General features: G+C 37.7%; 1 long non-coding RNA gene across 1 annotated transcript; it reads left to right on the forward strand.

Moving 5' to 3' along the window:
* Nucleotides 1-8,288: 8,288 nt before the first annotated feature.
* On the forward strand, nt 8,289-12,285 carry LOC140155262 (uncharacterized). The gene is made up of 3 exons (XR_011859364.1): nt 8,289-8,344; nt 11,354-11,488; nt 12,202-12,285. It is a non-coding gene; the product is annotated as an uncharacterized lncRNA (long non-coding RNA).
* Nucleotides 12,286-14,681: the final 2,396 nt, after the last annotated feature.

Genomic DNA, 14,681 nt, shown 5'->3' on the forward strand with positions numbered 1-14,681 from the left:
TATTTCCTACCCGTTACACAAACGATAATAATATTAATATAACAAAATTCTCCGATCTGCTTGAATAGAGCAGACAAATAAAACAAGTATAAAAACAATGACCATTTATGGATTTTGTTATTACATGATGTTACCATGGTAATATAGTCAAGGTTTTGGCAACAATAATGCTACTTTATTAACATCTACCTGCAATAACCTGTTTACATTTACGTGACAATTACGATTATAAAGGTTTGTGTGTTTTATAACAAACACAGTTGTAAATGTTTTCGCTTTTAAGCTCTTCCCTTGGCTGAAATAATGCGACGTTTTAAGCGGTATTTGCCATGTATCGCTCAAACATGACTATGGTGACGAAATACACAGCAGCGAAATAAGATGCTTAATTCAGAAGCATCGCGATGATACGACTGGCTTCTTTATTCCTAATTCATTTCTGGTTTTTGGAATAAAAAATGTTAATAGTTGGACGGTAATTGAATATTATACATTTACCGCACCTGCATATAGACTTATGATTTTATCAATTTATACCATAATATTTCCTGCTGTATGGGGCACTAATGTCAGGAAAATCTTCAAGATGTTCTCTGAGAATGCGACAAATTCCGAAGAACCTGCCGCCTTCATAGTCACGTACGCAACAATGCTTTACATTTTATTTGGTATAATAAGTTTCTTATCTATCGCTGGGAATGCTACCGTGTTTGTTGTATTTCGTTGTCAATCTGACATATTTGGATCAATTACAAATATATTGATCTTAAACCAATCACTCATTGATTTTTGTTCGGGTATCATCTTTGCTACTTTGAAATTTGCTCCGGGAGTATCATTCAACTCTTTACCGTGGTTTACTGCAATATGTGTCATCTGGATATCGGAGTACCCGTTTTGGGCTTTGAGCTATGCATCAACTTTTAATTTGCTCCTCTTAGCTATAGAGCGTTACTTTGCAATATGTCAAGCCGTTCCGTACCGGAAGTTGTTTACCAAACAACGTGTCAAAGGTTATTGCACTCTTGTCTGGTTGGCGGGCTTTTCATTTCAAATCTATCTACCCATTGTACACCATACCGAGAGCATTGGTCGATGTAAATTTGAATGGCCCAACAACGCAGCGCAAATATTTACAGGGACTTTTGTTTTTATGGCAGAATATCTGATACCTTTAATGATTATGACGTCATCATACAGTTTAATCTGGTGGAATTTGAAAAAACGTGCAAATTCTAAAACTAAGGTGAAAGTAAAGGCATTTTCTAAAGGAAAACGGAATGTTACTGTAACTCTTTGCCTCGTGTTTATATCTTATGTAATTTGTTGGTCACCAGATGCGTTTGTGTACTTTTATTTTAATCTTGGCGGTACATACAATTTTGATAGTACAACACACCATTTCGTGATGATACTGGTACTATGTAATATGTTAACAAACCCCTGTATTTACGCCTTCAAATATGATAGGTTTCGTCAGCAGTTAAAATCATTAATATGTCTAGGAACTTCTTTGAACACCACCAGTAGATTGGAAGGACCATCAGCGGGTAGCAGTTTACTCATTATCAGAAAACCAGCGAGAAAAGATTGTGCTGTACAAACTGTTTCTACCACAGATATATGTTATGAGTGTTACTTACACAACCAATTGACCAAAACGGAAGAATTTTTCGTTTAGATATACACGGAAGAATGTAGTATCCTACACACAATGGCTAAAAATATTGCAGCATCGCTGAAAAAGAAGTATTCAGCAAACTGGCATTCATCCAATATCATGTCGAATTCACATGACATACTAGATGTCAATGTTCTTTGTATGAAATAACTAAGATACGGATAATCAGTGGGATGGAATGTGTTACATGTGATTACATCCCGCACGTACTACGCAGTGATTGCAATGGCAGAAAGACGAAAATCCGGCCGTTTGAATGCAGAGATAAAGAAGCATTTGTTTTAGTCCATACAATGTCCAAATGCCTTTACCACTAATGGTTTATTTGGTTTTTGCAAGGTATCAAGAACGTAGTGGTGGAAGAATTTGCCCCAGAATTAGACGACAAAGGTCCTTCAAGGTCTGGGGAGTTCACGTGGCTACCGTAAAATGCACCGGCGGGTGATCTTGATTCACACCGAAACTGTGTGCGTTTATTGTGTGTTTAAATGTGATTATGTCCTGTATGGACTAACCATGTGATCTTATTATTGCAATTAAAATTCCAGATTCCCCACCCCTTCCAAGACGTTTACCATCTTTGACTGTTATTTTCATCTAAGCCTCCTTGGTGAAACCAATTAAATGGGCTATTCCAGTTGAAATCCACACTACCCATGTGGTAGATTTTGGAAATACCTTCCACAGGGGAACTTGAATTTCAAATGGAATGAACACATTAGGTACCTCCATTTGAATTTCATTCACCTCTGAGAAATATTCAACCTGAATCTTCCACTGAGGGAGGCCACGTTTCAAATGGAGCTGCTAGTGTGTTCATTCTATTTAAAATTCATACTCCCTCTGTGGAAGGTATTTCCAAAATCTTCCACAGGGGGTAGTGTGGAATTTAAATAGAATAGCCAAATCATTTGGTAACCATGCTAAAGACATCTGTACATTTTTTGGACTTAAGGTTCTTCGTCTCTGCGTTTAAACGGATTTCCATTATATGGCCATTGTGAGCACTGGTAACATCTTCTATCTCTTTTATTAGCACGATCTTACTTATTTCATTCAAAGAACATTACCATATATACGAGTAGTACTCAATGTGAAATCGGCAGGATATCAGATGAATGTTCCACTCACAGTTTGCCGAATTCGTCTGTTTCAGTGATGTTGCATTACCTTTGGTCAGTGGGGTGGCTTTGAGTAATATGATATTTTTCTGACAAAACTGTTCGCCATTACGGAGGGCGAGTTAGCGCAGCGGTAATTCCCTCGCTTTGCACCACTGAGGTCCCGGGTTCAAGCCCCGGCGCGACCCAAGGACTCATGTGCACATGGTTTATCCCGATTCCATGCTCGCTCTCGCAGGTTTTCTCCGGGATCTCCGGTTTCCTCCTGTATCGCAAAAATCGGTGATTAGTTGTTTGGTTATCAAAACTTCCTTCACCCAATGGAATTTGGGGAGCTGCACAGATAATTGGTGGATGTTACAATCTAAATGCGGATAGGTGTGCGCCGTTCGGCAGCAACCTAGTTGATGCGATCTGATTGTGATGATTCACCATTGCAGCGAAATTACAGCGCTTTGAGTCCTCTAAGATCTGGAGAAAGGCGCTTTATAAATCCATATTTTATTATTTATTATTATTTATTACCCAACTTTCCCCACATCAGTTTTCTATTGTTAAAGATATGTGCAAGAACAGAAACTTATATCGCCTGATTGGATGAAAGTCTCCAATCCTCAGAATGTCTAAATGCAAGACTCTATACAATTTCAATGTAAAATAGAATGGAAAAAACTAAATTATATAAAGAAACACTTTATTCAATTGAGATACAAAGAGCAACAGGTCAAATCTAAACGATTCTTTACTTCAAATGTATTATAGCTAATTTAATCATGTGTAACTTTCCGCTCGACAAAGGTTATTAACATTTGTGAAAAATACATATAAGGTACTACATTACACTGCTTACAAGATACTTGCTTACATTCTCCTGTTTTGTGGGTGTAACAAAACATTTAATATTGGTCAGGATTCTCAGAAATTGTATAATAATAACGTTCCTGCGAAAATTGCTTTTTCTGAGATAAACTCGTCGCTATATAAAGACTCCGAAATTAACGCAATTCATGAAGAAGTTTATTTCTGAAAGTCGTATAAAATTTATATCAAAGAAAGTCCGGGGTGAGATCCGCGATTACATTATTTCAAGAAGTATTATATACTTTTAACCCACTCTAATTATATTGTGGCTTAGAGAAATCCTAACAGTCCGAATATTCAATTTGATCATCGAGAAAAAATATGGGCTTATATCATGCTTAAGGTAGATTGGGGTAGCTGGGATAGTGGGTGGTAAATTGGGCAACTACCATACTATTGCCTCGTGCAGCAGAGAATTGCGTATAATTATGTGTTGCCTGGCATGCTGCAGTAATTTTGAATTCGATCTTCGCGGGCATTAACAATAAAGTCACAACAGATTTGAGAAACAAAAATATTTTTATGGACAATGCAGATAATTTCTTCGAGGCTAGATTGACAAACGAATACCTGTATGTAGGCATACAGAGAAGTCATTAGAGTCACAAAGTTTTTGTGAAATCAGTGCTTTCGTGGTGCTTCTATAGGATGCTGCGCATGCAGATAAGCGTTGCGTATCTGTGCTATGCGTTAACAAATTGCGCGACTACACAACGTGATGCGTTGTTGTGCGTGTGTACCCTGATGGTACAACAAAGATTTTCTTTCCTTTTAAATTGCGGAAATGAGTGAAATAATTAAATAAAATCCATAAAATAGAGCAGTTGGAGTTTACAAATCTGGACTTGTATTTATAAAAAACACATAGGCCTAAAAACATGAACAAAGCACATACATTTCAAAAAAGCTCAATTTCGCGAAAGAAACGATGCCTAGAGTACACAGCTACGTTAAACACACAGCTTTCGGTTGAACCACTAGCAGGCTATGCATCGAGATAAAAAAAAGAGGATATTTCTCGATGGTCTAATGTATAGGCCTAATACGTGACTTTATTATTTATTTGGTGATTTCTTCGTTGATATTGGCTACGACACAAAATTTATTTCCTATCAGGAAGTATATCGTAACCTTAAAAGTAGCTCACTTCCTGTATTTGTCACTTCCCGTGAAAATAAAATTAAGACGATTAAAATCATTTGCTGTTGAATTTCATGTCGCCGAGTAGTAACAACAACTAATTGGGAATTCTTGCCAAAGTTCAAGAACCACTGAACAAAATCTCATCCAGTTAATACTCAAATAAACGTTTTCTTAGACATTCAATGATGGTCTTGAAAGATAATGATCAAATCATTGCCATTTTTAAACATGACAAATTTGAGTTGACGTCAACATTTGAATTTCACAGAAACATGGTTAATCCCACGTCTGAGTGTAAAGGTGATTTTTGGCAAGGAAAAGTCAAAGTTGGTTCTAGATAAAAATATAGAACTTATGATATTTTATAAAATGTGGCATAAATATATACAAGTGCAATCATCAGTGTGAATTGATATTCTCACGAGTCAACTGTTAAAAGCACTTCAGAATACGCTTATGAGAAGATCCAACAATGGCGCTAGAAGGTTTTGCGAAGGTCATCAAGTACCTTCTGTTCTTTATTAACCTCATTTTCTTCGTAAGTATAACTAGGCCTAATTTGTTTACCTCTGTTTATTATAAAAAGTATATCTATAAAATATCAGCCAGAACTTTAGTCACCAGCTTCTTTTCAGCAAAGATAATCATTTGGTAGGATTGTTAAGGTCATAAACTGGTTAATTATGTTAGCCGAATCCAATAAATATTACTCACGGAACTGAGCTTTCGCCATCTTGGCTGATGGCTTGATCACAGATGACTAGTCCACAAATTTTCCCGCGAAACTTGGTTGCTATTGACGCATCCTTCAGCTCCTCCAATTTGTATTAACTACCACATACTTTAGCTTCCGTGGGTCAATATACCGCTAGGTGTTTGGAGCCGCGATGGGTAGTCACGTCAGTCCAATCATAGTAAACATCTTCATGGAGTGGCTGGAGCAGAAAGCAATAACAACTTCACCGCTAGATTGTAAGCCCAAGCTATGGAGGAGATATGTCGATGACATTTTGGAAATTATCAACAAAGACAGCACACAAAAGCTTACTGACCACCTCAACACCACTGATCAATCTGGGAACATTACGTTTACGTATGAAGAAAAGAAAGAGAACCAAATACCATTCTTGGACACATTACCCATCCGTAAACAAGATGGTACGGTCAAACAAAATCGCAAAAAACCCACACCGACCAATATTTAAGCTTAAATCTCAACACCCCCTTCACCAGAAATTAGGGGTAATCCGGACATTAATGGACAGAAAAGACAAGATTGTTACGGAGGAAGACGATAAGAAAGACGAGGAACAAAGAATCAGAAAGGTATTGGCGGTTTGTGAATACCCCAAGGTGAAGGTGAAAGGTAAAACAACAAATGAAAGACAAAACAATAGCAAAACCTCAGAAGAAGACAACCGAGACTCCAATTAAAGGCATGGTGGTTTATACCATATGTGGAGGTTACTTCTGAAAAATTGCAAAGAATTTTCCGCATACGTGGGTTTACAACAGCCATGAAACCAACCAACACTCTAAAAAGTGTTCTTGTCCACCCGAAAGATAAAAAAAGATATTGATCAGACCAGCGAAGTTGTAAATGACATCCCGTGCAAAGGGTGTACATGTAATAAATCTTATTTAGGTGAGACTGGTAGACCATTTGGGGTAAGGAAGAAAGAGCATCAGAAAGACACAGAAAAGTTCGGTACCAAAAATTTCACTAGAGCCAGCAGAAAGCTCTCTACCACCGAACAGCACAAAATCCGTAATAACCGACCACGTAGCACAAGAAAATCACGTCATCGACTGGGAGGGGGCCAAATTACTGGATAGAGACTCGAACGCTTTCTCAAGAAGAGTCAGGGAGGTCATCCAAATCAGACAAAAGGGCAAGAACTCACTCAACCGCGACGAGGGTGCATACTTTCTAGATCATGTATGACCCACTGCTTAAATCAACATCACTTCCGGGTAACGAGGATGCGTCAATAGCAACCAAGTTACGCTGGAAAAGCAGTGGACCAGTTCATCTGTGATCAAGCCATCAGCCAAGATGGCGAAAGCACAGTTCCGTGAGTAATATTTATTGGATTCGGCTAACATAATTAACCAGTTTACCAGCTTCTTTTGTTATGCATATATGTGATGTGATCAAGCAAAATCAGTCGGAACTCGAAAATATTAAATTTTCATTTTCTTACAAGATAGTAAGAGGCATTTACAAAGCTGCATTTTGCAGAAAACCCCATTGAATTTTAACAACCAGTTCCAAAGATATGAGCAATTAGAGAGTTTCTAAAACAATAGGAAAGAAAAGGAAACATTACCTTTGTTTGGCTATATCTCAAAATCGATATTTGCGAGTTCCGACTGATTTTGCTTGATCGCATCACATATGCATAGTCGCGCTAAAAGTCGATCGATATATGTTGAAATCAGCACAAATCAGAGATACACCTTTTTGCTATGAAATTAATTTTCTCGATCAAATTATAAAGCAATATTTTTCCATTCAGAAATATCGGTTAAAAAACATTAGTGCTTGGATATACATTTAAAAAACGCCTTGTGTTAAAATTAAGCATGAAATTGTGTCTGTTAGTGTAAGATTTTTTAAAATTTTTATAGGTCTTAACTTCGCCTGCGAGCTTTTTTTTGGAATTAATTTTTAGCGTTTAAAACTAATATAGTTGGCTAAAGAAAGATGTTTCCTACCTGTGGCTCTATTATATAGTTTTGTCAGAATATCCGTTTTGATTTCACTTTCACTTGTGACTGCCAAAATGTCCAACTCAGTACTCATTTCTAATATAAACAGCAGAACTAATCGATATTTCTACTGTGGCTTGCAAAATCATCCATCCCTGGGTATATTCGCGAGTTGATTTTGACAAAATTGGAAGTCGGAATTGAAAAATGGTGCAATCAAAACCGAAATTCTGACAAAACTATGATATATAGCTCACGATGATGTGCGTTAGAGAGTTGGGAAAAATCCTTCATTATCGAACTATTTTTCTTTGAAAAGCTAAAATGTTGATCAAAAAAAAAAAGCTTGTGTGCCAAGTTGAAACCTGTCAAAATCGAAAATCTTACACTAAATGACTGAATTTCACGCCTAAGTTTAACACTAGAAAAGTGTGCAACTCAAAATTTTGCTCATTTCAACACCAAATTTGATCATTTGTATTGCCTCATTAAATGACTGTGTGAGCCTTGTACAACAATAGAAATCGGTTGACTAGAGTTCTGCCTGATATTATTATCAGTATCATCATCATCAGCAGCATTTCAACGTATATTTATTTGTTCTTAACGTTCTTTTTATATGTTTGTTATTCAGCTTTCTGGTGCCACCCTGTTTGGACTGGGTATGACATTGAATGTCAAAAATGCTGGTCACGTAACACTGTTACCGAGTGTGCCGTTCATTAATGTAGCCAATCTGTGCATCGCATTTGGTGCTATTGTCATTTTCGTTGCCTTTCTTGGCTGTTGTGGCGCATTGCAAGAACACACTCATTTACTTCTGGTGGTAAGTGGCGTTTTCAATTTAAAGAATAATATTGCCATGAAAAAATGAAAGAAAACGTTAAACCAAATAAATTATCAAAAAATAAAACCAGGATACTCTTGGAAACCTCACTCTAAGTGCAAATAAATTAGTTTCAATAAGACAAATCATAACATAAGAAAATCCATGCACATTGTATGAACCACACAGGGGAATCATACTCGACCTAACTCTTGAGACTCGACAAATTTGATACGACTTTGTATTAAAGGCCCAATCAGTGATTTGCTCATCTGGACGATCGTAAAAATTATCATCCAGATTTTGGTACCTTTGTCATTGTCATAAATGTGCTAACAAAATAATGCATTTACATGAATCTGTAATTTATATACTGAAATTAGCTACATGTATTTGAATTGGGCTTCAACTTCGTCAATACTGCTGTTTTCTTTGTTTTTTTTTGCAAAATTTTTCATTTCAAATGTCAATATTATTGTCAATGTTTTTAAATTTTATTGTCAATGGGTTAAAAAAGATAATATTTATTTAATCCCCAAAACATTAGTTCTGTATTTGTCTGGAATTGGTAGCAATTCCCACAATATGTTAAGGTCCGTTCAATTTGGCTTGTACTTTCTTTGTAGTAGGTACGGTACCCGTTATTCTGCGTTTCCGATGCACTGAATTTGGGGTTTCGTACTTAGCCATTATGATTATACAGCAAATAGGATTAGAAAGGCTACGATCGTAAAAAATAATATAGGGTGTTAACTTCTGACTGTACCATTCATCCGTATTATCACTATCTATAAGTAACGACATGATGTGCACTGTTGTCTGTGAAGGTTGTCTTGCTGGAGGAAGTTCTAGATTGATGTAATGGCGCTAAATACAAAATCACGTGTTTTAGTTCCGCTAGAATATTGTGACAAAAGGCTTCCTAAACATATCACCAAGGGATAGGGGGTTGTATTTTGTCCAGGATCTTTGTTTGCATTTATACGTTCCCAATAGCCCTATGAAAAGCGATATACACGTATTGTGTATAGTCCAAGTTCAAACACTGCCTACGCTCTTATCAGTTCTGAACAAGTATGGATTTTCTTCTTTCCAGTTTTTCATCTCGTTGCTGTTGATTTTCATCCTTGGGATCGTCGCCGTTGGTCTTGGTTATGTGTATTGGCCAAAAATATACCAATACATCAGGAAGGACCTGAAGGCAGGGATACATAATTATAACCACGAACCTGGAGTACAAAAAGCATGGGATGGTCTTCAAAAGGAGGTAACGTGTGGTATATGTCTGCCTCCCCCCCCAAAGAATGGAACAACCAAAAATGGCTGATTTGACCTAAAAGTTGTAGATTGGCACACTTCTTAGTACCACGTTATAGCTAAAATATTCATCTTTTAAATCCTTTTTGTTTTATCCAATTCGGTAATATCGTCGGTGAGATATGTTGGTTTGTATGAAATCGCAAAAGTTAATTTTGTTCCACTTCGGCCTAATGCCCGAAAGGACAATGCACAGATTACTGACAAAAACAAGACGATATTTTGAACAGCTACTTTGAAGTGAGAACAAAGGGCTATCGTTATTATTTTTAAACAACGACATTCAATAATGTACCATGCTGTCTTAAAGAACGTTTTTCATTTGCTTTTTCGAAAATTATTACAAGATGGGACCAAGTTTGGCATTTTAGAACTTGGATTTCAGCTTGGATGTTAACCCACTACCAAAGTTGAAATATTGTGGAGCAAATTCTGTTTAAATATTGACAAACTGTGAACAGAAAGTGGTAGCCATTAAAGAAGATTACTTTAAGCAAAAATAAAAGATATATAGAGCAAACAAAAGAAAAGATAGAAACAAGAAAAGAAATATGTAACTATTTTGTCAATATTCTCTCATCTATTTCGAGTTTATTCTCATGAGCTCCAGCAGTGTCATTTTGTCATTGTGCAGAAGTCATGGTAGTGGTACAAAATGGATTATGGGCAAGTATAGTGAAGCTGAATATTTTAGCTATACTGAGGTATTAGTAACATTATTAATAACAATTGTGACAACCTTTAATCATCCGCTTTTGATTGCACCATTATTTTTGGGACCGGCTGTGTAAGACAATCATGACAATGGCGAGGCGAGACGTGTAGACGTGCAGTGTATCAACTCGTCGATCATTAATCTGATTTTGAAATGTGATTGAAATCGTGTCCATCTTCCGGGCCATCTTCAACACCCCCAAAGCGGTATGCATGCTCGTCCTAGCATCTCAAAAATGGACCCTAAATGGCGTAATCAGTGTAGAAAAATTTCACCCGTTATTGGCGTAAGGCTCTGTAAATCTTACCCCTAAATATGGCGTAATAAACTAAAATGGACCCCTAAATGGCATAAACTCTAAAACAAACCCATTGAAGTTGAAAAAAATGCCCTAAGTTCGAAACTTTACGTGAAAAGCACCTTTTTTTTCTTCAAAATCGACCCTTTTTCGACGTTTTTAGAGACGAGCATGCGTACCACGTTGGTATGCAAGTGACCCCCGGGCTTCAACCCAACAGAGACCCTTTTTTACGGAACATCGCATATGATTATAATATCTATTGAGTACTAAATAGTGAATATTTTCTATTGAGTACTGATTCATAAGAATAATACTACACGTTTTCTGTTGCTTAGATATTTACGTACGAGAATATTATGATCGATTGTATCAAAGGCTTTTGACGAGTCCAGAAATATTCCTCGGATCCGCAACCTTGTGAAAGTAGACGTTTTCCATTTTAGTAAAGTGGCGAATGAACATAGGGAAAGCTAAACTGATGTGTTACTGATTAATATGGTTCAATTGGGTAAGGAAATTTATTTCGGCAACGTAAAAACAAACATTTTAAGAACAACGGACTCAGACGGCAGGATATCACATAATTAGCATTAGACTGTAAGGTTGCTTTATAGACCCAAAACAACAGAGCTAGTAGTAGTTTTCGAAGCATCTAATATTGTGGGGTTTTTTTCAGCTGCATTGCTGCGGTATTTATGGGCCAGGAGACTGGAAGAATGCAACGGGATTTGATGAAGCACCGTTTCCAGATTCTTGCTGCAAAGTGGTGGCAACTGATTGTGCTATATCTGGAGATGAACCACGTCAGCAGGTAGGAGCAATGAGCAAACAAGAGAGGGAGGGAGGGAGGGAGGGAGGGAGGGAGGGAGGGAGGGAGGGAGGGAGGGAGGGAGGGAGGAGGGAGGGAGGGGGAGGAGGAGGAAAGATGAGAGGCATTGATTTTGTTTCAACATCAAATTACAAAACACCGGAAAGGAGACGTATTATACAGCCCGTACAAGTTTTCTTGGCTAGAACACTTTTCATCGTGTGGTTGGTGATTAATAAATATTACACTCCATAAAAGTCAAATCTGATGTTGCAATTGACGTGAAAATACTAGTTTAACCAATAAAGCATTAGATCCGTTGCGAGCGAGTTCGAGGCACGGCGCAGTCCTGTTTCTCCATGTTCTCGGGAAATAATTTTAGCTAATTTTAAATTCCCCTGGGCTTGAAACTGATTTGTTTTGTCGCGCTTACCCATACAAGAGGCTACGAGAACTCGGGGAGGTGATTCTGGTTTATTGCGGTATATAGGATGTACCCTTAGCAGCAAGGCATGGATTGTGGCTAAATCATGGCTTTATTTGAGCCACAGTGCCAGCGACAGGAAATTTCTAAATAAAATTATACGGCAGCAAGGGCATGGGATCAAGTTGGTAATGGCTTGGAGAATCCCAAGAATCGGTCAGTGGTGGGAGTCAATATTTCTTGGGCCAAAACCTCTGATATTAAGGCTACGTTTTTGCTACGACTTTTCCAGGGATGTGGGCAAGGCCTTAGAAGACTACTTGAAGACAATGCTTACTACGTAGGTGCAATCGGTATTGCTATTGAGATATCTGAGGTAAGTTTAAAAGCTGGGGAATGTAGAAAAATACCATTGTTTTACCAACGGTAAATATGTCTGATCCACAACTAAGTTCCTCTAACGCTTTTTGAACACGTTGATATCAAAAAAATATTTCACAAAATGTAAAAAGATAGTGTAGCCTTATTTTGTTGTATAGCGTTACACGTCATTGCGTTCGGTCATAATGGTTCATTATGTACAAAAAAAAACCAGTTTTAAAAGTCAACTTTTCTTAACACGCACAAACAAAAATAAACCTGGCTTATTGTATTGTTTGAAAGTTGACATTTATGGACGCAGATGTGACTTTTTAAAACGGGAACTTGTAAGTTGGAAAGGGGACTCTTTAATACGGGAACTTGGAAGTTGTGGATCTTATGTAAATATATAAATAATAAGAACAAAAGCCTCCTATTCCTTCATTTTGGTCAAGTTTGTCGATAGTTTTTTTTATGATTTTTACAATCAACAATCAAATTTGCCATTAACATTTTAAAATACATTTTTCTTATTGTTCTCAATTGCAGATTTTAGGGATGCTATTTGCCATGTATCTATATGTGCGACTCAACAAAGAGCGAAACGCGTAGACTAGTCTTGATTAGAGCAACTATACCACGCATCACTTTCCTATATAATAGCCTATATATTTCAGTAGTTTGAACATCCTGCTCTTGAAATGGAACATTTAGACATGAACACAGGATAATATATCAGATATTCATGGAACAGCTGAACATGATGCACAAGTATATCGCAAGCCAAAACAACGCCACCGGTGACGGTGTCCACATCACGCTGTTGACAACATGTAATTGTGTGTTGCTATTTGGACACTGAATACAAAGCAATAGGATTTTGCTGTAACTTTCATATCTTGGGTTACTTTCATTTAATTGTACGCTGTGACATCAATATGGGAGTATTACAACAAATGAGGTGTCATAATGCGCAAAAATAAATTCTGCTTCGCCTGCATAAGCTTGCATATCCCACATGGGGCATACGATCAAATATTTTGGAGTAATAGTTATTCATTAAGGGGGGGGGTATTACTGTTTGGTAGATGATTATGTATTAGCAACGCTGTGTGGAGTATTGAGAAATCACGAGATGTTAGGCATTGCATTCAGCCAATCAGAACTATGTATTTAGCAACGCGTTGCGACAAGATTGCTAAGGGCAAATAAACTTGGTTAAAGTTTATTGCAATTGCTTTTTGTATTGTTCTCGTATATAGTATCTACACACAATGGCCCAAAATATTGCAGCATCGCTGAAAAAGAAGTATTCGACAAACTGTAAGTGGAACATTCATCCAATATATGTCCACTTCACATTACCTACTAGGTGTCAATGTTTGAAATAACTAAGACAAGTGTAACTAGAGCCGCTGTGGCTCTCGAGCCACATATATCGTAGGTTTTTTCTGTGATGGCTGTTGCAACTCTGGATGGGGGCGGGGATGAGGTGGGGTTGGGGCTTGGTTGTTAGGATGTTGGTGGTTAGTTGTGCCTAATGCCCTACCAAAGGCTGATATCCTTCCCAAAACCTTTCCTATTGCACCACCAACTGCAAATTAGGTGTGTTTAGACGGTAGCCTACTTACAAGCAAGCAATTATGCCAGGGAAGTGAGACTAGGCTGCAAGGGAGTGTGTGTCCACACGGGAAGCCAACATGGTCTATGAGCCAACTCAAAAGTAAGAGTGACCTTCACTGGTAAATTATGCCATGATTATGCACAATCAGAATAGAATTGGGTCATCAAGGTCATGCTTACATGCGAGTTTACAAGCAAGTCTTGTTCACACTGGCATTACATTCGAATGTACTTCGCTACCCGGGGGGGGCACTTAAATATGAAATGGATATAGGTGTAGGGCTGGCACTTTCGCAGTAAGGGGCATTCGGTGAGAGCAAAATGTAAACAATATGGGGTCATTGGGTGAGAACATGACTTTTGGAACCTTTGGGTGAGAGCCGAAACAGTGTCAAAAAAACCTCAAAAATCAAATTTTTAGTTCAAAAAGGCTTCAAATGTCTTTGTTTTGTCAAATAATAGGTAACAAAATCAGTGATAAATGAAAATTGCTGTTCAAATTGAAAAATAAGGGTCTTTGGGTGACAGATACAATGGAAAAATAAGGGGCCTTCGGGTGACAGAACATGTGTTCGTAAAAAATATGGGGTTTTTGGGTAGAGCGACGCTGAAAAGGGGGTCTTAACAGCCCTACATACGCGTGACCTCCAAAGTGGGAGTGCGCCCCGGGCTCGTTACATGTAAGATATCTTACATGTAAAATCGTCACTTGTAACTTGCATGTAGCTACATGCGAGTGCGTTTAGACGGGCACTACATGCAAGTCTACATTTGAATGTTGTTACAAGC

Source organism: Amphiura filiformis, chromosome 6, assembly GCF_039555335.1.
Source record: "Amphiura filiformis chromosome 6, Afil_fr2py, whole genome shotgun sequence".
Classification (NCBI taxonomy): domain Eukaryota; kingdom Metazoa; phylum Echinodermata; class Ophiuroidea; order Amphilepidida; family Amphiuridae; genus Amphiura; species Amphiura filiformis.